Source organism: Camelus dromedarius, chromosome 13 (assembly GCF_036321535.1).
Source record: "Camelus dromedarius isolate mCamDro1 chromosome 13, mCamDro1.pat, whole genome shotgun sequence".
Classification (NCBI taxonomy): Eukaryota; Metazoa; Chordata; class Mammalia; order Artiodactyla; family Camelidae; genus Camelus; species Camelus dromedarius.
The window spans coordinates 40,487,478-40,513,737 of NC_087448.1; the positions used below are offsets into that span (position 1 = coordinate 40,487,478).

The following is a 26,260-nucleotide window of genomic DNA, read 5'->3' on the forward strand; positions in this document are numbered from 1 at the left end:
TTCTCTCAACCTCTGGGCGCCTTTACTGAAAACCCTTCATAGCTGTCTGGCGTGCTGTAAAACCACTCCGCCTGGTTTGCCCTGAAGATGTGTTCAGTTTATAACTCATCTCTACTCCTTGGAAAACAACTCAATAAAAACTCAGTTGGTTTTCCACCAGCCATGGGCAGGGGTGGGGGATACCTTGTTATTATTTCATAAAATAAAAATAACAATAATAATAGTAGTAGTAATAATAATAATAATAATAATAATAATAAATAATTATAATAAAAGAAGTCTTAAAACAGCACTGGGCACATTGGAGAGAGTCAATAAATGCTTCCTGGCTTAAGTCAAAAGTGATGACTCAGTGATTCCATGGCTGCTGTATTTGTTGAGCTAATTACTCCTTTGCTCCATTACACATTTTTTTAACTGAAAAAGAAATACATGCAAATGGTTAAAAAAAATTGAAACAGCACAAAAATACACAAGTGAAAGAAGTTTACCCTCATCCTCTGTTCTTCCAGCCCTCCCTGGAGATGCCACTGTTTACTATCCTTTGGGTGCATTTCCAGATATGGTATGCACATTCCCACATATGTATGTAAATTCCTTTAAAGTTTTAGTTATTTTTAACTTAAAGGGATTTAAATCCTCAAGTGGCTTCTGCCCGGGTAATAGAACAGAACAAATCTGACTCCATATTAGATCTTTTCATTTGACTTTAACCCTATGCTCTGTCTCCTAGGCTTCATCTTGCTTGTAAAACAATGTTGCTTACAGCCTGAAATATACAGAAGAGCCTATTCTGAAGGCTCTGACCTTTAAGGATATTTAACACTTTTTCATTCATAAAAAGATAACAAATTACAGAATAGAAAATAACGTTTGTTTTGTTGGAGGTTTACAGATATTTGACCCAGGTAGATAGCTGCAAGAACAAAGGATTCTAACAAGAAGGAATTCCTACACCAAGAAGATTGCAACAACCAAGCACATAGGAAAGGAGCCTGAATTCTGACTTGGGGAGATGATTTTCCAGGACATTAGTTTGCCATCTAGGTCTACAGAAACTTGCTATTCCTTGCCCCAACACCTGGTCTCCCAACTAATTGGCCTGTCCTGCACTGAGGAGAATGAATTTGGACTCGGTAACACTCCTATCTACCTAGCAAGCTGGCCACTGGAACTGAGTGTTATGGAAAAAACAGGCCAGCCAAGAAACAAGCACCACTCGGAGGGTTGGTGTACTCAGATTTATTATGCCGGCGGGCTCAGAGGGGCTTCTGCTCCGAAGTTCTGAGCACCTCCAGGAAGTGCACATGAGGTTTTAAAGGGTTAATTACAAATAAGGTGTATTAGCCATTAAGGCTCAAACAACAAAAAGCAAGGAATCAGTACACTGGAGCTTATCAACTTGTAATAGATCACGTTACTGACACTTGTTGAGCTTGGATTTACGAGTTAGCTTGTTAGCCCAGTACTGACACTAAACTTCAGATTTACGAGTTAGCCCAGCAGAATTTAGATCAGTAAACCGACACTTATGACACTTAGATTTGTGACTTAGCTTGTTAGCCCAGCTGGGCTTTTCCTTCACATGAGGATAGCTCTCCCACACCCAGGGAACTACTGTGAGCCCTTGATGGTTCCACTAGGGTGGGGCGTGGTTTACCCAGGAGGGATGGGGACTATGCACCAACACTCAGGCAGTCTGCTCTGTCTGGGGCTCTGATCTTGTACCACCCTGCTCCCCGCCAGCCCAACACCTGAGAGAGTGGAACTAAGGTAGAGATCATGCCTGCCTGTTTCCCAGCGTGTAAAAGGGGAATATGTACTCTTCCCAAGGTAGTTCTGAGTGACAACACCTGCGGGTGCTTGGTTCCCAGAGCACAGAAAAACCAGCTCCGCGTGGGGGCAATGGGTGTGATACCCGTAGGGGTTCTGCAGAAGCATCGGATGGAGGGCTGGATCAGAGAGGTAAAACATGAGCTGCGGGCCTTGAAGGGTTACAGAATGGTACAGAGGCAGGACTGCCGCCTCCTTCCGGTGCCCCCAGAGGTAAAGTTTTTCTCTCCATCACCGCTATGACCCTTCCCTCTCCAGATCCCTCCCTTTGCTCTGCTCTTCCTGTCCATCTGTCTCCCTCCACTTTTCCCCTCCTCTCCTCCCCATCCCATCTTCTCCCTCCCTCGCTAACCCACATTCTCTCGCAGAACCCAGAGTGGATCGCTGGCCCTCCTGCGCATGGGCAGTCAGTGGCACCTGGACCGCGGGTTGGAAGCTCCAGCTCCGAGCCGGGGATCGGCCCCAAAGGCTTCTCAGCTCTGTCGACCGGTAGGCCTTTAGCTCCTGCCCGGGGCCGGGGCCTCTGGCTGTGGAAATGCAAGGTGGGGGGCTCCCGGGAAAGGTGTCAGGTAGCTGCGGGAGGGCGGTCCGCATGTCATAGCCCCCCAGGGCGCCAGGCAGCCTGTGTTCAGCTGAATTGCTCTGGCCAGACCCCTCTGCCCGTGCCACCTACCCCGGCGCCCCGGCCACAGCTGTCCATGGCCAGGTGTGCACCTGCAGCCTCTCACCCAGCCGGGCTCCCCTCAGTCCGCGGCTGGCGTCCCCTTCCCCTCTCCCGCCCGAGAGTCCTCTCCTCCCGGGCTGCCTCTCCTCGGCCGCCGGCCCGTCCCCGCCCCTGGGCGGGCTGTGTCCCGGGCGGGCGGGGTCTGCGGACCCGGACGGGGGCGGACGGCTGGGGTTGGGGCTGGCCTCCGAGCGGGGCTGCAGCCCGCGTTTCCACCCCCCCCCCCCGCTTTCCCTGCATCGCGACCCCGGGGCTGCCCTGCTCTTCCTTTCCTGCTCCCTGAGGACAAGCTCAGCTGCGTGGGCGCTGCTCCCTGGACTGAGAGCCTCCGGCTCTCAAGCCCAGCTTCTGGTGGAGTCGGGAAAGTGGATCCTCAGTGCTGAGCGAGCTTCTGTCTCCTCCCTCAGTGTTTCTGCCCCAGGTAAGTACCTTGAACAATTTCAGGTGTTATGATGGCCGTGCTTGTTGATGTCACGTGTTTTTATAGTGCCAGGGATTATAGTGTTGAAAGCAGGGCTTGGTTCAGTTAAAAATGAGCTGAAGGCATGAGGCTGTGACATCCTCCTTCCTTCCCACTCCCAGGGTGAAACGTGTGACCGTCGATTTTAAAAAGATACTTTCAGTCCCTAACTAGCCCAGCCCAGCTAGGGTGCGTTAACAGGAAAAGCACCACCAGAGGCGTTGGAGACCCAGGGACATTGCAGTCCTAAAGAGCTCCTGGCACGGTTTGGTTTGTTTTGGTTTTTTGTTTTTCTTAAATCGTGGGGCAGACTAGTAGTATAGAGGGAAAAATAATTGTCAAGAAATATTTTTTCATATAACAGCTTTATTGTGATATTGTTCACACACCATGAAGTCCATCCATTTAAAAGGTACAATTCAGCAACTTTTAGCATATTCACAGTTGTGCAACAATTATTATTCCAGAACGTTTTCATCACATCAGAAAGACCAGTGGAAATGAGTGTCATATCCACCCCTCCCCAGTGGTGTTTCTAAAGAAGTTTCTTGGCTGTTCCTGACCATAAATTAACTTGTTACATTCCATGAAAAATCTGGTAGGAATTCTAATCAGAATTGCAATGAATCTGTGTATAAAAACAGGAAGAATTAATGTCTTTATGGCATAAATTTCTTCTACCCGTGAATATATCTGGGACCATATCTTTTCATCTCTCTAGAGCCTGGCCCATGGGAAGTCCTCACTAATTGTTGGGCTTGTGAATGATGAGATTCTATACATCGTTAGTTGCTACTGTAGCCGTTCACAGAAGAGAAAAGTAACCTCAGTGAAGCCAAGTGACTCTCTGATGGTCAGAAAGAGTGACAGCCAGTGCTGGAGTGATCCAGTGGACTTGGTGCTTGCAACAAGGATTCTCCAGCACCTACAGATAAGGGCATTACAGTATTCTTTTTTTTTTTTTTTCTTAATGGCGTTGCTTTTATTTTTACTTATTTTTTTAATTTATTTTTTATTGAAGTGTAGTCAATTTACAATGTTAGTTTCAGGTGTCCAGCAGAGATTCAGTTATAAACATATGCATATGTATATACATATGTTTTAGATTGTTTTTAGTACAACTCATTACAAGAAATTGAATATAGTTCCCTGTGCTATATAGTAGGTTCTTGTCATTTATTTTATATTTATTAATGTGTATCTGTTAATCTACCCTTTCCTGCCTGTTAAGCACAGTTTGCTTTCTATGTCCATGAGTCCATTTTTGCAGCACCGTTTTTCCTAGTAATATAAGCTCTTTGGCTGCTTTCAGTTTCAGTAATTCCATCTTATCTGTGAGCGCTTTTCTTCTGGTGGCCTTTATGTGGTTTGCACACGTGGTAATTGGGATCTGTATTTGGGAGAACTCCAGGCCAAGTGTAGTCCCTGGTACAGAGTGCCCACTGAGTTGATGCTTGAACTGGGAAAAAAACATAGTAAATATTGGAATTTCCACTATGGTTGAGACTTCCAGGTTTCTGTAACCTGTTTACCCCACCTTATTATTGGCTGCCCCCATACTGGGTAATTTGGTGGAATTTCATGGTGTGGTGGTGTAGAGACAGAGCCTTGTATGCTTCTCCTCTTTCCGTTTTCTAACACTCAAATTCTCCTGGGCCTCCCAGATCCTCCCCCAGCAGTGCCCAGGGCTGGCTTGTTGCTGCGCTGAGGCAATATTTGTTAATAAGGCTCTTTCCTCATCTCTTCTGACCCTCCGTTTCTTTCTCTGCACAATGAGGGCTTACACTAGATAAGTGCTTTTCAGTTTCTTTTAAAGCCATGTTTCCTTTGAGAAACAGAAAATGCAAATCTCTCCTCCCATCCCAACACTTTAGATTTTGTTACGTCCTGCAAGGAGTGACATAGCTCTTTGTGGAAAATTGATGTGATTGTGATTCCAGGTGGCAGAGAAAATACTCTTCAGAGATTTATTGCAGGGAGAGGGCAGAAAAGGTGCAGTATGTCACACTTTCTAGTGTGAGCACTGGAGCAGGGGCTTGGATTTAAATATGGTGACTGTCGTGGCCTCTCTTTAATCTTGTACAATGTGATAAACCTCTCTACCTCAGTTTCTTGATGTGTCAAGTTGGGGTGATAATATTTTAAGGCTTTTGTGAAACATTATACACATAATCTATTTGTGTCTCAGTAGAAACAAGACCTGCAAGGGATTCAGGGATTTAAAAAAAAAAATCTTGCCCATAGCACTATGTCGCTGTGTATTTTAAATTTCCTGGAGGGTGAGGATTGAGTCTAAAGTCCATCGTGGGACAGGTGGCCCATAGTTCTCTATGCCCCAGATTGCCCCCTCCTCCCCAGTCCTCTTCCTCAGTCAAGGATGAAATTCCCTAGTAGATTTACACAGAGGTCTTGTGGAAATGGCTTTTCATTTAATTGTTTCACCAAGAAAGGCTGCCATCATGATCACTGTGGTCAGGTTTTGAAGGGCTGCCATCATGATGTCTAGTCAGGTGAAGGCTATGCAATTGGGAGTTTCTATTTAACAAAAAGAAAAAAATTACAAATAGAAAATTAGAACAAGGGTGGTGACAGGGGCTCTTGGAAGTAAGCACCATTAGCTTTGTTAGCTTCAGGTGCAGTGGCCTCTTGCCACGAGGACCGATCCTCTTGCTCTGAAGTTGGAGGGACCAGTGGGTTCAGTGGGAATGATAACTGAGTGTATCTCATGTGCTGGGCATTGTCCTATTTGTTCTGTGTGTTCCTTTTTTGAGACAGTGAGCTCATTTAACCTCAATAGCCTCTTTAAAAAAGTAGAAATTTTATTTTGAGATATAATGTAGATTCCCATGTAGTTGTAAGAGATAATATGTAGAGGGCCTATGGAACCTTTGCCCAGTTTTCCTTAATGGTTCCATCTTGCAAAGTTGGGGTACAATTCATTACTGACTCACTAACAATTTGAGGTTTGTGTTATTGCCCTCATTTATATTCACGATTAAACTGGGGCTTAGAGAAGCACACAGGCCTGCCCAGATCACCCACATGGTTAGTGTAGAGACGGATGGAACGTGGGCTTGGGATTTCCAGGCAGTACCATTATGATGGTCTGTGGAAGGGAGCAGCATTCATTTTGCTTGTTTATTCATTCATTCAACAAACATTTATTGAGTAACCTCTGTGGGTCAGATGCTTTCATAGGGTTATCTGATTCTTCAGCAGTACTGAGAATCAGGTAATGTTTACTTTTTTTTAAATCTGAGAAAATTAGCTTTGAGAGGTTATAACCCCCCCCCCGAATGAAATATAAGTCATAAAGGAGGGATGGTAAATTTGTAGTCACCCCATTTTATGCAGGTGGTACCCTAGGCATTTTACATTTGCAAACTTCTCTAATCCAGATATATTCTTGTAAGGCGAGGATTTTTTTTTTAATTGAATTATAGTCAAGTTTACAATGTTGTGTCAATTGCAAGGTTTTTTTTGAATTTTGATTTAAAATGTATTTTTTTTGAGGAGGGTAATTAGGTTTATTTATTTGTTTCATTTATTAAAATGAGGTACTGGGACCTCGTACGTGATAAGCACGTGCTCTCCCGCTGAACTGTACCCTCCTTCCCAAGGCAAGTTTTCTTATCCATTATTCTTCAGCTTAGGAGTTCAAATAAATTGGAATTGAAATCCAGATCTTTTGCTTCTACTGTTGTCCTTTTCTTTATATTCTGCTGAAGGGGGTTGCGGAAAGCAGTTCCTTTTTTCATTTCTTTATTCAGCATTTTTGAGCAGTGACTTTGCATCAGGGCCTTGCTAGGTGCTTGGAAACAGAAAACAAGAAATGACCCTTCTCTGCAGGGGCAGGAAGCCTAGACCAAAAGCTGGGTAATGTGGTCCGAGCTACGGTAGCCATGTGCAGGCTCTGAAGGACAAAGTGTACCCCAGGATTTGCTTGGGCTTCCCCTGCCTTCTGGCTGGTTCACACCAGGTCACCGCAACCCAGAGGCGCCCGCAGCCCACAGCACAATATTTACCTCGATCTCCTCTCCCCTCTTGGCAGGGCCTGCAACATGAGCATCCCTGACTACGTGCAGTGTGCTGAGGACTATGAGACCCTTCCCGTGGTGGTCCAACCAGTGGGGATCATCTCAGAGGAGAATTTCTTTTGCATCTAAAGGCTAATCTCCTTGGTGAGCCAGATCAGCCCGTGTAGCTCCCAGGGCGCACTCTGTATGCACTACAGGCACCACTATGCACCCGAGAATGGATGGAGCGGCTTCCAGACACACCGCACGTTCGTGGGCCTTGTCATCATTACCGACTGCCTCTCGGCCAAGGCCTTCGAGAAGCTCCACATGCAGAGGAGCTGTATGGCACCACGCTTAATGACTCTCAGCTCTTTGTCTTTGTGCTGCATGGGGAGGTAGCCAAGCAGCCGTGCACCGACGTGGCCTTCAATCTACGAGGACTGCAGGGTGGTGGAGAAGAGGATCGATGACTTCACTGAGTCACTCTTCATCTTGCTCAAGTCCAAGTGGCTGGATGGGGCCCCTGACAAGTCTGGGGACAAGATCCCACTCCTCTGTATGCCGTTTGAGAAGGAGGACTTCGTGGGACTGGACACAGACAGCAGGTAAGTTTACCTGGAGGGCAGTCCACCCTGGCTGTGTGCCGGGTTTCTTCCCTCCATCCAGAAAGTGTTCAGCACGGAATAGGACTGTCTTGTAGCCAAGGGGGGAGGGGGGTGCAGCCTGCCGTTTTACAGACATTTAAAAGTGAATCCACCTTTGTTTCAGAGAGATCCTTTTAGTGTTAGTGTGGACACTTACTCCTGCTTTTCAGCCAGGACCCTGGTGGGACCCCTGGAGTTGCTGTTCAATAGAGTAGCCACAGCCACTGTTGCTAGGAGCACTGGGGAGGAGGCTGGTCTGAGCTGAGATGTGCTGTAGTTCAAATGCACATGAGAAGCTGAGGCTTGTCTACTAAAAGCATATAAACTATCTTGTTACTTCCTATATTGATTACAGGTCAAAATGATAGTATTTTACATACAGCAGATTATGTAAGATATGTTCTTAAAATCAGTTTCTAGTACTTGTTTTTTGTTTGTTGGTTTGTTTCTTTGTTTACCGTTTTAAATGTGGCAACTGGGAAACTTTCTTTACATGGCTCTCATTTCATTTCTGTTGGGCAGCCTTTCCTGGGACAGTCTCATCCATTTGCTTATAGATGAGATGCTGAATCCTGAGAGGGAGAATGAGGCGCTGGTTGAGCTGGCTTGGAGCCAGTGTCTCCTGCCTCCCAGGCTCAGCACCTGTTCTGCTCAGGCCCTCTCTTCCTGCCCGACAGCCACCATGCCACGTTAGGACATCAGAAACACCTCCAGGGACCTCCGAATGAACTCCTTATGCAGGGAAAGGCGTATCACGGAGTATGTGGAAGAGCAGAGAAATGTTCATCCTCACTTTGTCCCAGTGATTAAGTCAACGGCCCCACTTTGCCTCGGAATTACAGACGAGCTCTTCTGGGCTGCCTAACCCCCACCTTCTACTCTGTTTCCCCGTGTATCTATCGTGCTCTCCCTCCGGCAGAAGAGGGTGAGATGCCTTTGCCGAGAGGTGGTCCCCCTTTGCTGGGGAGAGTGAGGGAAGCTGTGTGCCCCCGGCCTACGGCCTCGGGCCTTGAGTCCGGAGAGCGCTCATGGCGGTCTCACAGGTGACGGTCGGAGGACCTGGCACATGCTGCCGGGCCCGCTGTGGAGGCGGTGCTCTGTGATTCTTGAACTTAACTAAGATCAGCTTCTACTTTCTGGTTGTTGGTAAGTTGGAGGAGAAGATGCCATAGAATTGATAAAAAGAATATCCAGAACAGCCCTGTGAGTGATAGGCAAGAGGACCCGAGTCCCACCTGCGTGAGGTGCCTAGCGGGCTCTGGATGAATTTTCTGTTACTTCCGGACATGCTTAAGGAAGGGGCAAGGCATGTCGTGGCCATGATCTGTTCTTGTCCTCACAGGGCCCTGTGATCTACATTCCCGTGCTCCCCATCTTCTCCTTGGAGATGAGGTGTCAGGTTTAGGAGCCTGGGCACTGCTGAAGGCACGGCTGCCAGCACCGTGCTACACTGAGGCTGGCTCCGTTCACCTCACATGTCACCTCCTGCTGATCCCCCAGGCATCAGTCAAGGTAGGTGCATCGGTGCAACGTAAGCAGGGACCATGTTCTCCCCCTGGACAGACTGGTGGGTGAGCAGCGGAAGCCTGGAGCCCTGCCCCAGCCCCCAGGCCAGTGCCTCCTCTTTTGTCACAGGAGGCACTGGTGACATTTTTGCTCAGCAACTGCTTGGCTCTGAGTCTGCCGACCCACCAGAGAATGCCAGCTTGTTTTTGCCTTTTGAAGTCTGCTCTTGGGATTTGGCGGAGTAGCTGGATATGTGCTTAGCCCATAGCGGTTGACAATGTCACCATTGTTTACCCAGAACCTCCTGTACCAGGCATGGCTCCCGGCATCAAAATATAGCAGCTCATTAAACCTCCCTCCTGGTGGGTCTGTCTATTTTGGTATCGTAAGGTCTCAGCCAGCATCTGAACGTCAGTGAGATAACGCGGCCAGTGAGCTCGGGTCAAGCACGTTCTCCTCCAGTCACTTTTACTCCATTGTTGCTTTTACTATTCCGCAGACATTAATTTTTTAAACAATGCTTTGGTGCAGGAACAGAGCCTAATTCTCTCCTGCTACTCTTGGTGGAAGTGCGTAAAACTGTCCAGCCTGAAATGTGACCACAATTTGTAGCTTAAGACCTGCCTAGACCCATGTAGGTGGAGTTTTGGTTAGGGGCGCTGACCACGTTGGGGTCCCCGGCAGCGCCGCTCCCCTCAGGCCCCTGCCTTCCCTGGAGCAGGAGGTGAGGGTGGGTCTCACCATCCCCGGGTCCCTGGCCTCACACACTCACGTAAATTCTTGTACGTGCTGTCAAAGTCATTTTTGTTCTCGTGTGTTTCTAATTTTCTCTTGTTCCTCTTTTCCTTTTTCTTTATTCCTTTTTCTCTTGTACTGCCCTGTGAGCATGTTGTTGCGTCTGAAAATGTGGGCTGTGCACACCCTGCATTGGAAATAGCTAGATCGCCCTCCGTGCTGTCTCCATCGCTTTAAAAATCAAAAACTTAACAGCTGCCCTGATCCATGTATTATCCTTGCCATCTTTTTTTTTTCTAATGTTTTATTAGCACATCACCCACTGGTGTTTGATAACTCTTAAAATCCTTGCTTTAAGGAAACAGTTTGGTCCTCCTTATATTTGGTGACAAATGCACCCTTATTAAATTTGTTTGATTGTTTTGAAGAAGTGAGATGCGAATTGATTTAGGCGGCTGCTGAGGGATGCTTTTCATGGAGTATTTAAACTTGTAAAGCCAAATTCTGCAGCATCTTGCTCGATTCCTGCTGTTACACAAACGTGCTTGGCACTCGGTTCCTGGCTGTCGCTGTGTGACGTGCGTGACGGCGCTGCCTGGCCGGCGGTCACTGGTGAGGAAGTGGCAGGCTCGGGGGTGAGCAGCTGTTGGAGGAAGCAGTCACCGTTTTGTTATTTAATTTTTTTTTTTTTTTTTTTGCATTTTACTTCCCGTGCCATTTACTTTACTTTGCCTTCATAAAGGGGCAGAAGTGCGTCTAAAATCCATGCCACTCTTTTGTTCCCTTTACGAGGCTGGTTTTTCTGAGTATCAGGACAACATGTCCTTCTCCTAAGTAGCTGGCTCACCTGCATCTGGTGGACATAGGGACTGCTAAAGGGGACCGTAGCTTCCTCTCTGCTCCAGCCAGTGGGCATTCAGAGCCGGGTCGGTGGTTTGCCTCAGCAGCCATGCAGGCCTCCCTGCACCGGCCTTTACTATTGACCCATGTTGGCAGTAAATTAAGCTGACTCCGTGTCTGTTGCAGCTGACGTCCAACAATGTCGGCCTTGTCGTTAGTTTGCTGTAGTGAGTCTCCAACACCCCAGTCAACTGTGAAGGAAGATGCTTTGGCCGACCTAGGACCTTGGATTCTCACCCCCACCATGGTTCATCTCACCCGGTGGAAGGGTTTGGCCACCACCATCATGCTGACCATGAGGCCTTGTTTCTCCTTTCATGCTCTGGTCCAAATGTGGACACTTCATTTTTCACTGAATTTGTCTCGCTTGAGACAGGCCAGAATATCTGAATGAGTCCATCACATTGTGGCTGGGGAACAGATCAGAAGTAAATGTCGCAAGTAGAAGGAGTCTAGTCTGTCCGGGTTGGCAAATGCAGGTTGGGATCTGTGATGGCCAGGCTATGCCCTGGACACAGGCCTTTCCCGTGGCTCCTGAGAGCCCAGGGGTTTGAGTGAGAACAGCCTTGTCTAGGTTCCTCCATCCTCATCTGCTTACTGGCAAGTGTGTCTGCTAATTAGGAGCTCCCTCACACCTCGGGTCCTTCAAACCTCAGACCACGGGAGAACCTTGAGTCCCTTCTCCTGGGCCTCCTTTGTGAGAATCCAGTGCCTTCTGAGGTGACCAGTGGCAGGAGATGCCTCCCCCTCCAGGAAGCACCCTTTGGAGGACTGTGACTCAGTGCACCATGCTGTGAGCTTGTGGGGTTCCGGCCGTGGTCCCTGCAGAACCAGACTTGAGATGGGCTTAGCGACGGAAATAACAAGACTGATTCCAGGACAGGGCTTGGGGTAGGGAACAGTGGAAATTGAATGTGACCTCAAACACATATGTGGGTGCTGGGGCTGTTACTAAAATGGGGTGTCTGGGAGGTACCTGCCAGGAATCGAATTCCAGAGTAAATGGTGGACATGAGGCATTTTTAAGATGCCATTTGTCATCCAAGTTAGGACTTCAAAGAGGCACTCGGGTCTATGGCCCTGGGGCTCAGGTGAAGGAGCCGGACTAGAGATACATGTTGGGAGTCGTCATTCTTAGCTGGTGTTCACAGCCTTGCATGTGAATTAGATCATCTTGAGAGCTGCAGACTGAGGCTGAGGCAGGCATGGCTGTGCCTGGGTTGGAGGAAAGCCCAGACCATGCAGCTTTGGTGTGTCAGCGGCGTTTGCGATTTTCACACTAATGCCATTTATCCTTAAGGGGCCGGGGGTTGGGCAGGGCCAGCCAGGAAGAAATCTGAAGGGAGGGTCGTGGCCACGTGTGTGTCTTGGGAAGATGCAGAGTCTGCAGGGTGAGGGAGGGTAGAATTCTAAGGAGCTGGAGTTGGAGTGGGGAGTGGGGAGAAAGTAGTCACACTCACCTGTGAGGGAGGGAGGGAGTCCTTGGGAGTCGCCACCCTACTGGACTCGCTTTCCAATGAACAGAAGGCAATCAGACAGAGGATCTGAGGTGAGAAGTGATGGGCGCTGGGAGGGGAGCCAACCTGGAGAATGGTGCTTGCAAAGTCCTGGAATAGTCTCCCTGAAAAATAGAGTTAAAAATACCCAGAATCTTAAGAACATTGATAGTGACTGGAGAGGAGGCAGTTGTTTTTCTGGCCTCCTAAGGGTAATGCATGTATCCAGGGATACACAGAAGATTCGGGCAGTCTGTTCCGGGGGTTTGATCCTTACCAGGGGGAACAGTGCAAGTTTAAAGGGGGAGAAGGGCAGCGGAGGGAAGCTAGCCAGGCCCCGTGTCATGTACCAGTCGGCAGCCCTACTTGCGTGTTGCATTCTCATCCATGCCTCCCAGGTGGGCGGTGGCAGCCCCCTTTTGCGGATTGGGAAGACTTCTCAGAGGGGTTAAGGAATTGGTCCGTTTAGCGGCTAGTAAATGCTGTAGCAGGATTCAAGCAGGGACTTGTCAGACTTCAAGGGCATGTTTTCTCTACTAATTCTGGTACCTCCCTCTTGTACCTGGAATGGTGAAGTGGGTCAGTTTTGGAGACTTTCAGAAAAAGTGCAATTTAAGTGCCTCAGGACTGTTTCACAAAGCTCAGTGTTCTTTGATGGTTCGGAAGCACCGCAGTGCTTTTCGCCCCACAGAGGTAAGGTCTTACTCCTTGACGATGACGTGGTTGCAAATGACGTACAGGTGCAAAACCAGACTTAGCAGCTTCTGAAGGGAAACTCTCCAGTTCTCCCTTGATCTGCTTTCTTCCACGGGATGTAACTGCTGCAGCGTAGGCCTGAGCTTTCCATATGGAGTGAGGGTTTGGTATCCAAAGTTAGCATAAAACGGTCAGATGAAGAAAATCGATGTTGACAATTTATTTTTGGGTTACATTAGTAAAGATATTCTATCAGTTAATGACCCATATATCGAATGAAATTGAGTACAGAACATTGCATTTCTTACTTTCTATTTAGAGTTTTCTTACTGCATTAGTTTGCCTGCTTTGGAACATCAGCTCCTTCACAAGGGCGCTTGTCAGTGTGTTGGTGTGATTGCATTTACACAGTGAATGTAATCTGGGCTTCCTCAGCCCAAACTCTCCAGTGCAGAATCACGGGCTGTAGCCATCTCTTAGTCATGCAAATACTTCTAAAATTATATGATGCCAGAAAAGAAAGAAGAGAGAGAGAGAGAGATTGCCTTTATCAAAATTCCTTTCAATTCTGAGTGCAAACTTTTGTTGAGCAGCTCTGGTTTCCTTTGGATATGAATATATACATTTCTTTGCATGTAACCTGGGTTTTGGACTAGAACACCAAGCCCTTGCTTTCCGCAAGCCACAAAAATAGTAGCCAAATTGCACACTTGTGAAATATTTTATTCTTTTTCTGAGAAAGAATCTTTGAATTTGGGACTTCAGCTGTGATTTTTGCTTTTTGCTTCTCCCACCCCTCTTGTAATCTCTCACTCCTTCCCACATGGCCCCCAATAGGTCGTGGTCCCAAAGGAGCAAGCAAACACACAGTTGGTCACCATGCAGTGCTGCTATAGAGGGAGCCCTGCCAAGACCTAAAGGATATTATCAGAGAGGACTTCCTGGAAGAAATGGGCTCTACATTCAGTTGTGAAGACAGAGTAAGGGTCAGCCAGTAGAAAGCGTGAAGACTGTGGCTCATGTGGCAGAGCAGCCCGGGTAGAAGCCTGGATGCTTGTGCAGTGGGGACTCGGGGAGAGTGCCATTTGTGGTCCAGGGTGGTGGGTGACCCTGCTGGGGAGGACACTGGAGAGGGCCTGGGTGGAGGGCTTTGGAAGAGCTTGGGTTTTACTAGAACTGACACAGGAGGCAGTGAAGGGTGTCAGCAGGAAGTGACCCTCAGGAAAGGTACTTCTGGTTTTGCTTCTGATATTCTACAGTAAGAAAGGTCGGGACAGGCGAGAGCAGGTCTGGCTGTCCCTTTGAGACCCACCCCATCATTCATTTATTCATAACAGCACACTTCTGAGTGTCTAGGGGAGAGAGGTTGGACCCACATTAGTAAGCAAAATGCTCCTTGGGAGCTTAGCAGTGTCAGAAGTTGACTTAGCCTATAATGTTCTAGGAACAGAGGAACAAATTGCGGAGGTTGGAGGGAAGGAAGGCTTCCTTGAGAAACAGTCAAAATGAGCCTGGAGGCAAGTGGGAAGTAGGAGCAGGTCAGGGGGCCCCTGAGGTCACTGGGGACCTGGGTACTGAGGTGAGGATGGGCGAGCAGGGTCGGGGGTATGTCTAAAACTCTACCAGGGAGCCTCTGAAGGGTTTGAAGTGGGGTGATGTAATCAAATTTATGCTTTGGGAAGGCTGCCTTGGCTCCGCGTGTGTGTGTGTGTGTGTGTCTGTGTGTGTGTGTGTAGCGGGGAAGGGGGGGTTGCCACCAACTGGGAGTGACATTAGAAGACCATTCACAGGCTGGGAGGCCACAAGTGGGAGAGGGGCGTCGGGGCTGCTTGGGTCGGCAGGGGCAGTGTGGATGCCGGATTTCCTTATGGGGAGGGCTTGTTAGCTGGGCCGCCCTTGCGGCGCCTTTTGGTTTGAAGAAAACAGATGGAGGCCGCCAGGTGGACTTTCCTCTTCTCTTCTTCCCTGTCTTGTGTGATGATCTTAGCTCAGCCAACATTTGGAAGAGAAGAGCTAAGTTCCTGGGTAGCCCAGGACTTTGTTGACCTCGTTCGAGTGATATCTGATAGGATTTAGGCTTGTGTTTAGATCTGCATGTTCACTTAGCTAGAAACGTCCTGTCTTTTGAATTTCCATAGGGGTTTTTACTCTTGATAAAGATTGCTTTCTTGGTGAGAGGAAATTTAATACAGCTGTTGTCTTTCTCAAAAAAATCATATCTTTTAAGAACTTTAATATTCAAAACATAGGAATATTTAAAAATAATAAAGTAAGGCTTTGGTGTAGTTTCTTTGGTTTCCTGGTTAATGTGGAGTTAGAGCTTTTGCATTACTTAATAGCACATCCTTGTCAGTATTTAAAGAGCTGTTAGTGAGCGCCCCAGGCCCCACCTCTCAAAACATCATTAAAGTTTGCTCTGAAATAGGTCAAAATGTCTTGTTTGCAGAAGCCAAACACTTGGTTTATAATATGAAGCATAGCTCCATTTATAAAATAATAATAGGTTCAAAATTAAGAAAGTGGAAGATAATTGTGTTTTTTAAAAGCTGAAACATAATCTTTCTTGTGCTAATGTTGAACTGGAAATTTCGAAACGAAAAATCCTACTGTAATATCATCTACGTGGAATACATATATGCTTTCCCGTTTGAAAAGTAAGTGCGCAGTGGTTTTTGAAGTCAGGAGCATTCCAGCTCAGATACTGGCAGTTATGGTTGCTGGTTTTCAATGGCAGAGCCTAAATTTGCCTTCTTAGCTTTTTTTTTTTTTTTTGTAGTGAGAGGGTTGAGTAGTGCTTTGCCAGCATGATTTTGTGGCAATTTAGGGGCAAATGTCGTACACCAGCAGTGAGATATTTCCATGCATTTTATTTTCCGGACATCACCAAGGCACATGTGGGGTTTGTGCCTGCAGGCTGGGATGCTGCAGGACTCCCTGGTCCATCACAGTTTTGTCCTGGAGCTGCTCCGGTCAGTGAATGATTTTCTGTGGCTTCGAGGTAAGTTGGTCTGATGCAGATGATCAGATGTGTAGTTAAAGTGCTATTACATGAAATAAGAGAAACCTAGACACATGAGGGAGGAGAATTGGCTGAGCTGATTTCGGTGGGGAGTCTGCTCAGGTGACTCCCTCTCCGTGATTCCTGCCAATATCCTCCCCAGCCCTTCACGGTAGTCCTGCCGAAGCAAGCATGCACTTTGCTCAGAAACGGACTGAATTTCCTTGTGCCTCTGTTTGTTGGCTTTTTTTTTAAAGCACATCTTACCCTTTGCTTAAATGCCATCCCTGCTAGTCACCTCTTACACTCATTCTTCTGGACGTCGTCCATACATAGCTGCTGAATGGATGAACTGAATGTAGTATCTCCATGTAGTGGAATATTATTCATACGTAAGGGTGAATAAAAAGGAAAACAAATAAAGGGTAAGATGAAAAAGGCCACCTGTTATGGGAAGTCCACCCTGATTACTCAACCCGCCCTTTTCCCTTTGAATCCCCACCCCTTATGCTCCTCTCTACTCTTTTTGATAGTACTTACCACCTTCTAATAAACTTTAACGTTTTCAAAAAAAAAAAAAAGAGAGAGAGAGAGAAATGCTGATACCACTTCAACATGAACAAGCCTTGATAACAGCACGTTAAGTGAAAGGAACCAGACACAAACGGCCACATATTGTTGACTTCAGTGAAATGAAATGCGCAGAATAGGCAAATGCAGAGGCAGAGAGCAGGTGATGGTTGCAAGGGGCTGGGTGGAAGGGGGTTGGGGAATGACTGATAGTGACAGGGGGGTTCTTCTGGGATGATGGAGTGTTCTGGAAATAGATGGTGGTGAGGGCTGCACAACCGTGAGTGTGCAGAAGACTCCTGAGCGCTGTCTCTGGGAGTGCCTGTGGTTGGTGTGGCTTTATTTTGTTCTCACCCTGCAATGTGAACAGTCATCTTGTGCTGAGGCAGTTCTACTCCTGTGAGTGGTGAGGCTCAGAGACTTTGCAGAGTCATGTTTCTTTTCTCCCCCTTGCTGAGTGTAGGCAAAAAAGGTTTAAGCCTGAGAAAGTGCTCCATCTGCAGAAATGTCTTTCAGTTTTGCATGGTGTAAAAATCTTGAGAGCTTTTTAATCGTTGACAACAGTCTGTGGGGGGAAACAGCCCGTGAAGCCTGGATGCGACCTGGAAGAGCCGCGCTTCCCTCCCTGACATGGGTGGGGATTTCACCGCCGTTCAGGCAGTGAAGGGCCCAGACCCGTGAGCGGAGTTGACAATCATGAATATTTACGTGTATCCGCTGCTTCATCTTGGATATTAATTTCAAGTTGAGTCAGTTTGTGGCGGCAGCCTCATCCTACATCAGGAATTTATAGTATCTGCTCTTTGAAGTGGAGACCAGACAGACATTATTATTTAACAGTCTCCCTTGAATTGATATCTCAGATTCCTTTGTAAAAAGTAAAACAGCAGAAATACAGACGTCCTTTAATGCCAGTGTGACCTGGATCGGGTTTAGTCTCTGTGCCTCAGTGGCCTTAACTGCGGGTGGGGAAGATGATAACAGTGCTTCCCTCAGAGGGCCTGGTGAGGGGGGATTGAGAAGCACAAATTGAGGACTTACACTAGATGCTCATGAATGACCGAAGTTAGTGCTCTCAGCCTGGTGAGGCCTCAGGGGCAGAGATGTCAGAACAGAGCATTCCTAGCCGGAGCTCGATCCGTGTTGGCAGCTGTTACAATCACTATCACCACTGTGGGTTATCAGGTAGTTTTAAGACTTGGTAATATGAATTCTTGAATAATGTTAAAAGACTAGACATCACAGATCCAGTTTACATAGTTTTAAGATTTCCTCTGAGAAATGGATGTTTTATTCCCCATCAAAAGTCTGAGTTGAGTCTCTAAAAAAATTCTGTATTCCTCCAACTTTTTGCTTTAATTCTCCATTTCTTAAAAAAAAAGTTTTTAAATGGAGTTACTGGGGACTGAAATGAGGGCCGCATACATGCTAAGCACATACTCTCCCAAATGAGGTATAATCTCCCCCGTAATTCTTTTTAAACTTTACTTTCTTAGTATTCAGAGTTTAGAGGCCTCTAATTCTTTTTCTGGAGACTTGTCCATGAACCTGTAAATCTATAATTAATGGACAAATTTTGTTTTATTAAAAAAAAATCAATAGAATATTCTGCAATCCATCCAAAAGGAAATGTTCATTGATTTAAATGTTTCTCCTTTATGGCGATTTCTACTTTCTGGTCTAGCTTAATTTATTAACACCCATCCTCATCATCATAATGACCAAACTCGCTCTGAGTGGACACCTACCTAAGGCTAAAATGCTTTCCTCATGTTTTACTTCATAGCAAGTGTTTGACGGTAGGTATTATTGTCTCCTTTTTTTGCAGCTGAGGGATTGAGAGATGGAGCAGCTTGTCCCAAATTACACACAGCTGGCAGTGGCTAGCTCGGTGCTGGAACCCTGGCTACACAGGATGCATTTTTAATTGCTCCTCTAATCAGCCTCCCGTTGAGTGGTTTCCCGAACTCCTGTGACTCCATAAATGGCCAATTTTAGTGATCTCAGCCTGATGAGGACTTCAAAGGAGAGACACCAGTGAGAATGTGAGACAGAGTGGCATAAATTAAAATTGTACATTTTTACAAAAGTTTTATTCTCAGGTAATGACTTAAAAAGTTAATTTTTTTTTTTAATTTTAGTGCTCTGTGAGCACTAAAAACAAAACATTAAAAATAATTATAGTGTAAAAGAGAAGTGGGCTTTGAAAGTCCAACCATTGCTAGTGATGTTACTTGCTTTTCTCTAGTGGCCCTTATTGACAGAAATACTTAGAAAGACTGAATTGGTTTTATGTAGTCTTAGTATGGAAGAAAAGATTGTCAGTGAATATTGTAAGTAAAATCATTACTCTTTTCTTTCCTGATGATGAATAGGTAAGTTGTTTTTATGGCTTAAGTACATTTCTTCATTTGTGAAATTTGAGTAATATCGTTTTCCTTGTCTAACTGTGAGAGTTAGACGCCTTGTATACAAAGCACCCAAGAGGTGCTTAATAAAAATGTGCTGTCACAATGACAGGTATTTTAGAAGGATCAACTCTGAATACTAAAGGGGGTGGCTTATTTCTGATGCATATTCAATATGTATATATATGATATATATGAATATGACTTAAAGTAACAAGGATTCATTTATTTTTTTTAGTGCACAATGAAGTTTTAATGAAATCTGTATCATTCTATTGAGACAGGGACTAGTTAAATTGCCTTAAGCAGACGACCTTGAAGATTATTTACACAGAATGTGTATTGTTACAACTCAGAATTCATGTTGCCGTGTAACATCCACTCAGACATTTAAATTCTTGGATTCTGACCAGATCCATTAAGTTTAGAAATATCCACATTTATCATTTTCAGGGTATAATCTTCTCTCTTTTGTGATTAAAGAAAATTTTGATTTTTTCCTGCACTTTTAACAGTTTAAAATATCAAAACATTGATTTGACATGTAACATTTTTAATAGAATAAATCTCATGCTGTTTTAAAATGTAAATAAATGTTTTTGTATTTCAACAAACTTTTACTATTTCCTGGCTCTTTGAGAAGTATTTTGCAAGATACTTAGATTACCTACTGTTGGAAAAATATAGACGTTACTTTTATGAATATAGGCCTAGTAAAGATCTGTTGGTTTTGCTACAATGCAAGAAATGAGGCCTAGGAGAGCTTTGCTGCCGATTGCCAGGAGGACAGATCCCATGTCTCAAGTCTCCCATCCTGTAAACTGAAGAGGTTGGACTGGTTTCTTTCCTCCTCTAAGATGAGTTTCCATAAGCCTATGTCTTTTGTTTATATTTAGGAGAATTAGCAATATCAGATTAAATACTGAATACCCCTCCCTTACCCCGAAACAAAGTGCAGTATGTGCAACATAAGCTTTTAGTTATCTGATTCTCATTTCTGATCCTACAGGCAATTTTGTGTTGCATGTTTCCTGGCAACCTGGAAGGTCTTTTTAGCCATAGGAGGCGCTGTTGCACCTTCTTACAGTCTTAATTTTCCTGTTTGTTCAAGAAGGCTTAAACAACGTTATTTTATTTTGATTTCTTTGCTTAATGCTTCAGAATAGCACAGTCTCCATTATCTCTGTCTACCTGGAAAAATTATTCTGCTTATATCTTAGTTTTATACTGTCATCTCGCTGTGAGCATTTCAGACTTGCTGTGCAAACAATGGCAAAATCGAACTTTTCTTCCAGTGCTGGAAACCAGTGAGCCGGGAATTTATAAAACAGCTAGAAGCGGCCTCTGGAGCACCTTAAAGCTGAAAAGTGTACTGAGTTCCCTGAGTATTGACCCCGCCGCTGTGTGTTAATTGGTGGTAGGAGATTTGGTACATATAGGAAGGGGTGTAGTTTTTTGACTTGGGTTTGCGTGCACGCGCTGCCACTGAGCCACGTGAGCCTGAGTCAGTTCGTTCTGAGATATTCCCTCGTCTGTGAGATGGGGATGCTCATATCTGCTTTGTAGAATTGTGAGAATTAGAAATTATGTAAACTGTTTACCACAGTGGGTATGTCAAGAGGGCTCATAAACTTTAGCTACTGTTTTGTGAGAAGCCATCATTTGATAGTCTTTGGCAATTACTAAGAAACAGGAAAATAAGGAAAGCTGGTTTTATGATGAAAGGTATTTGAGGAGGTTCCATAGTTCCTATACCCATAATTTAGCATCAGCAAAGTCAGAGCTGTTACACAGTCGCCCTGAACCGACGTTAAACCACAGAATTTTCTGTTACTTCAAATATGTTGGGGCTTAAGGGGATCCAATACTCATACACATGTTGTCTCCAGCAGCCAACTGAGAGATGACACAAAAGAGTAGGCAGGCAATAAATGTCTTCTTTGTTACTGATGAAGCCACGTTCTCCATGAACTTCAGGGCTGTGGGAAAATGCGTGTCATTATACTGTGTGCCAGAAGTAGAGACTCACCCTGTCCCAGGTAACTCTGGGCCACAGCGAGCCTTCCCTTGAGAGGATCTGCCCCATCATGCACAGGGCTGTCCTGCCATGGAGCTGAGCATCCCGGGTGCTTCCCAAGTGTGGCCAGCACTGGAAGGAAAGGAACGGTTTCACATACCCTGCTTGTCTCTCCGGACTCACAACTCACTCTGTTAGTGTGATAAAGGCTAGCTGTGGACCATGGGTCTGTGGTGTGGAGAAGCACTCTCCGTGGCCAAAAGGAGTGGGGAGGAGGCATCCCCTCCCTCAGTTTAAACAGGTGGTGTTATGGAACATAAGGGTGCTCCCCAAGAGTTTATAAAAGGAGAAATAAGGATTTTTTTTGGGACTTAGTCTAGCCAGGAAACACAGAAGATGATTAGAAAGGAGACTTTTAAATCACTTTAATATTAATTTGATATTTGTTGAGCACCAATAATGTGCTACATTCTTTTCTGAGAGTTTTACAGAAATGAATCCTTCAATCTTCTCAACAATCGAGTAAGTAATCTTTGATTTTTATCCCAGTTTTACAATGTGGAAATTGAGGCACACAGAGGGTAAGTAAGTTGGCCAAGATCACAGAGCTAGTAAGTGGCAGAGCTGGTATTTAAACCCTGGCTGTCTCGTTTTGAGGCTCCCAGGGATGGGCTTTGGGTGTTTAGAGGTATCTGCATCCCTGGATCTCTGTACCTCTGTGCATCAGTTTGCCCAATAAGGACAGGGAAAGGAGAGTTACACAGGTGCTCACAGTCGTGTCTCAGCCACTGTCCACGAAGAGTGCACCGTGATTAGCATTAATTGTTTTCCAGGCAGTAGATCTGTTGGTATAACAGAAATTTAGTCCATTGAGTTAATCTAGAAACCCTTCCTGCTCTGCTTCTGTCCATGTTTGCCATGTGACTGCCTGCCCGTGATTAGGCCGTGGAGGAGAAACTGCACTCATGGTTGAACTCTGATATTTCAGTCTGGTTCATAGTTTCACATATTCTGTTACATTAATAAGTTAAGTTTCTGGTTTTCTTACATCAGTGTCTCGTGAATTTGGTTAATGTGAAACCAGTCCATGGGAGCCCAGGGGTGCTGACGGTATAATTTCTGAGCACGTTGTGGCACTTCTACACGTGCAGTCCTGACTGGAGGATGTCCGACTTCCTTACTGATTTCTCCCAAGAGCAGAGTCCTCTCCCACTCCCGGATGTGAGGCTGGGAGCTCTCTGAGTAGGCCAGTCAGCGGCCAAGTCCACCAATCAGAAAATGATGAAGTACCTGGAAGTGGGTTTAATAGAAGAAAAGGGCTTCCAGGTAGTCCGATGGGCTGTTTGAGTCCATTTGGTGAAAAGCTGTCCGCTGTCTGTGGTTGAGCTGCTGCTTTGCTGTTGAAAAGTCTGAATTAGATGAAGGGATTTTAAAAAGCAGAAAGGAGTGATTTCAGGTGGTACATCCACACCGTTGAGAAGTGATGGATGACCGCCTGTGTGAGGCATAGACAGAGTCTTACAAACTTCATAAAACAGCTTTAAAAGCTCTGCCGTCTGAGTGCACTTCATAAGGGGTCCAGATCATCACTGGTCACACTGAGAGGGCAAATAACTGATGATGGCATAAAGGACACGAAGGCATCAAAAAGGTCTCAGTCATGTTCCCTATTTAAACGATGTGGCACAGTGTAATATATTTGAGCTGGTTTTTCACTGAACAATTTTTCGTGTTTTCTGGGACTCCCAGCTCCCGAAGTTTCCACGCAGCTGCATGTCCCCTCACTGCAGCTCTGTCAGCACTTGTCCTGGGCTGATGTGGTGTCACGGGGAGCAGGACGGTCAGCGTCCCCGGCTCCTCCGAGCTCCGCCTCCTCATCAGCAGTGCTGGGCTTCTCATCCGTGTCTACTTAGAAGGGTTGCTGAGAATCACATGTGATGGTTGTCAGGGGTGATTTGTGGTTGTCCCTGTGTTTGAGATACAGTCAGTATTTGATAGAAACACATGTTTTTTTATTATAGTTCTGGCTTCTACATTGCAGTGGGTTTTAGTCTGCATTTTTTTATAACTTTTTTCTTATTTTTAAATAAACACTTTTTTTGGGGGGGGGGAATTACTGGGGATTGAAGCCAGCACATTGTGCATGCTAAGCAGGTGCTCTACAACTGAGTAATACCCACCCTCCTTGTCTGTACTTAAAAATAAATATTGCAATAAACAAAATAGCTCTTAAACACCATCATGGGACCTATTTTCTGTATAGACAATTGAATACATATGCTATTTCAATAAGAATAAATGTTGGGACATAACTTTCTGAATCTGTTTACTTGTTTAAAAACGATCATAGCTAGTGATAAACACGAGTCTTTGATCCAGTACTTCTTAGGGTCTGCTTTGACATCATGGGAAATTACATTCTACAGAGAAGGCAAATTGGGTCTCGTTGATATTTGGATGATTTAGCAGATGATCAAGTCTTTCAAAACTTGACAGTTTTGTATTTTAAACTAACTGCAAAGTTATCTTCTAGAAGTTGGAATTCCTAAGCTTGTGAAATGCTCAGTAACTCAGTGTGTATGTGTTTGTGTCTGTGTGAACGTGTTTGTGTGTGATTTCAGGAAGGTAGAAATAAGTTCCATGTAGCCCTCTGATACCTTCCTCCTCCAGTTCAAGATGTAGGCATATATTTACACAAGTAAATTGATATTCTTTAGTCATTTGACATATTGGTGGGAATACGAGGTTCTCACACTTGTTTCAGAAGGGTTGGGGAGCATCAGGTTTGAAAACAGGAGGGGAAAGAGGCAGGGAGGCACTTCACACTTTGTGCAGGATTTGAGGAACAGTAGCTTTTCTTTTTTCTTCTAAAGCAAACTGGCACTGAATTGTAACATACTATTACTCAGAATTGCTTTTCTGATCAGATACAAGTGCCTCAGAGTTTTCAAGGCAACATGAATGATGAAATCCGTTTTAGGAGTTATCTTTAAAGTAGTGTTAATTTTCAAGTTAAAGGCTATAACCTGTTCTTTCTTCGAAGGGTAAAAGACGTTCTCATTGATCCAAGTGCATGATCAATGTGCTTAGTTTCTTTGGGGTTTTTTCTTTTTTTTTAAGTGCTTGTTTCATTGTGGTTTGAATGAATGTTTAAAATTTCTGAATTTTGTTCTTTAGAACATGCTGATTTATCAAAACTGTTAAATCCTGATTGGTCTTTCGTCTTTGTTTGGAGGGGCATCCTTTAGAATTCTGTTGTCTGTTAAAGAGGGAAATTCTTCCTCTAGCCTGCAGATCATTAAGTGAATGGTTTGCAGTGTGCCTTTAAAATTCTTTGAATGCTTTGAGCATGCTTGTCTAGTGAATTTTGAATTGACTCATAGTAATGACTTTGTTGATTCTGTGGCTTTTGCTCCTCTCCACAAGAATTTGAATTCTCTGTTGCATTTTGTATACGTGTTCTTAACAGGGGAAGAAATTTTATATTTTTTACAAAGGTGGGTTTTCCTATCCCCTCTGAATGCCTTCTATAATTGATACAACAAAAATCTGTTATTGCAGTGCTTAATTATTTCATAAACTAATTTTTGGCTTAATCAGAATCAGTGAGAAAGAGTGATAATAAAAAATATGAAAACCTCCCTTCCTTTGAAGAATAGAAATCAGGTGGTCAGGCTCACGCATGTTTTGTGCTTGACACACTTACTTTCATGACATTGTGTATCATGATTCGGAGATGGAGTTGCTTCAGGTTTTATAGATTTTTGTTTTAACATTTTTGTTGAATTCTTTCTCCAGGCTGATGTTTCCTGTTGGCTTTGTGGAAAGCGTAGAAGGGAAACAAATTCTTTGTTTTATTTTCAGGAGGTCTGAGTTGCTGATGAGAAAAGAGTTGAGGGTGGGCTGAGGAAAAGAGTGACACTCCCTCTCCTCCCGGCTGAAACTGATGAACAATGAAATCAATTAAGTGTATCAGTATTTGACCAATAGAATTCAGCTAGCCCAAACTGGCAAGTTATGCCCAATGGAAAGTACTGAATTCACCTGCAGAATTAGGTGCTTTACCAATTAGAAGCAGCTTAGAGCAATCAGAAAAATTAGTTCATATGATGAGATATAAAAGAATGTAATATCTTCTATTTCTGAAACTTTTCTTTGTTAAGTTGTGTAGAGCTAAAATTAAGTTTCAAGCGCCAGGAGTTAAGAGTGTGGGTTGTTCTGTGGGATCGTTATTCAGGGATGTGTCTAGATACTGCTAGAGTGTCTGAAGCTGGCAGGAAAAGACCCAGAGCTAGGATTTGTTATCCTAGGGTGTCCTCCATAATGGTTCCATAATGGTTACATGAGGGAGCCCAAGATTAGGTTAACAAATTGTAACAGACCCCAGCCGCCTGTCAATGTTAAGAAGAAAAATGTGTGCTTAGTAACTGCTTTGCAAGCATGAGCCTGTGCATCCTCACTCCTGTCTCCTTGCCTTAAAAAGCAGAGACAATGCTTTGCTTGCATAGTTAATGCTTTAGATAGCACTCTGCTCATTGCAAAGCAAGGACCCAGGCCCTCAGCTATAAAAGTTGGGCTTGTGTGCTTTTAGATAGTCTATTATCCCCAAAACAAGGAACTGGCTGGTCTCGTGGTCTGCTTTGTAATTCACATATCTAAAGAATGTATCTTATTCCCCTCACCCCATGACTTCCCTAAAGATACACTAAGCCTTTGTACTCATTGTGGATTCTACAATCTCTGTCTCCTCCCGTCTTTCCTCAAGTTCCTACTTACTATCACACAACTGTTAATGACTTTTTCCTTTCATTATACACAGTAAATATAGGAGCATTTGAGAGGCTCGTGGAGTTGGCTCCCTACTCCTTCTCTTTTCTGAACTTTTCCCACAGAGTCTTGAATAATCATTCCGTGACTGTACGACTTCTGCCAGCCATAACCCACAGTTCCAGGTGAGAATGATGCAGGCTTTCTCTCTCCTACCCAAGGGAGAGAGAGAAGAGAATTGAGATCTGCTCCCTTGTGGTCCCTTCCTTCCCCAGGGCCACTCCAATTCACCTGCATCCTTCTGGCCTCTGCTCAGAGGGCCTCTGTCCCAGGAATGACTGCAGCCTTTTCTTCTCTTGCCAACATTTCCTGTGCCTTTCAGAAGTTGGTCTCTTCTCTGCAATTCAACCCTGGCAGATGTGATGGTGGTCAGCGTGCTGGTGGGCAGTCACCTGGGGACTCCCAGGAGCCATGCTGATTCTCCTGA

At 45.0% G+C, this 26,260-nt stretch overlaps 1 long non-coding RNA gene across 1 annotated transcript in view; it reads left to right on the forward strand.

Moving 5' to 3' along the window:
- The first annotated feature begins 2,768 nt into the window (after positions 1-2,768).
- Positions 2,769-26,260, forward strand: part of LOC135322771 (uncharacterized) — a 63,820-nt gene continuing 40,328 nt past the window's right edge. The window contains exons 1-3 of the long non-coding RNA XR_010383606.1: positions 2,769-2,978; positions 7,069-7,641; positions 9,023-9,192. This is a non-coding gene — a long non-coding RNA (uncharacterized LOC135322771). The remainder of the gene's footprint in view (positions 2,979-7,068; positions 7,642-9,022; positions 9,193-26,260) is intronic.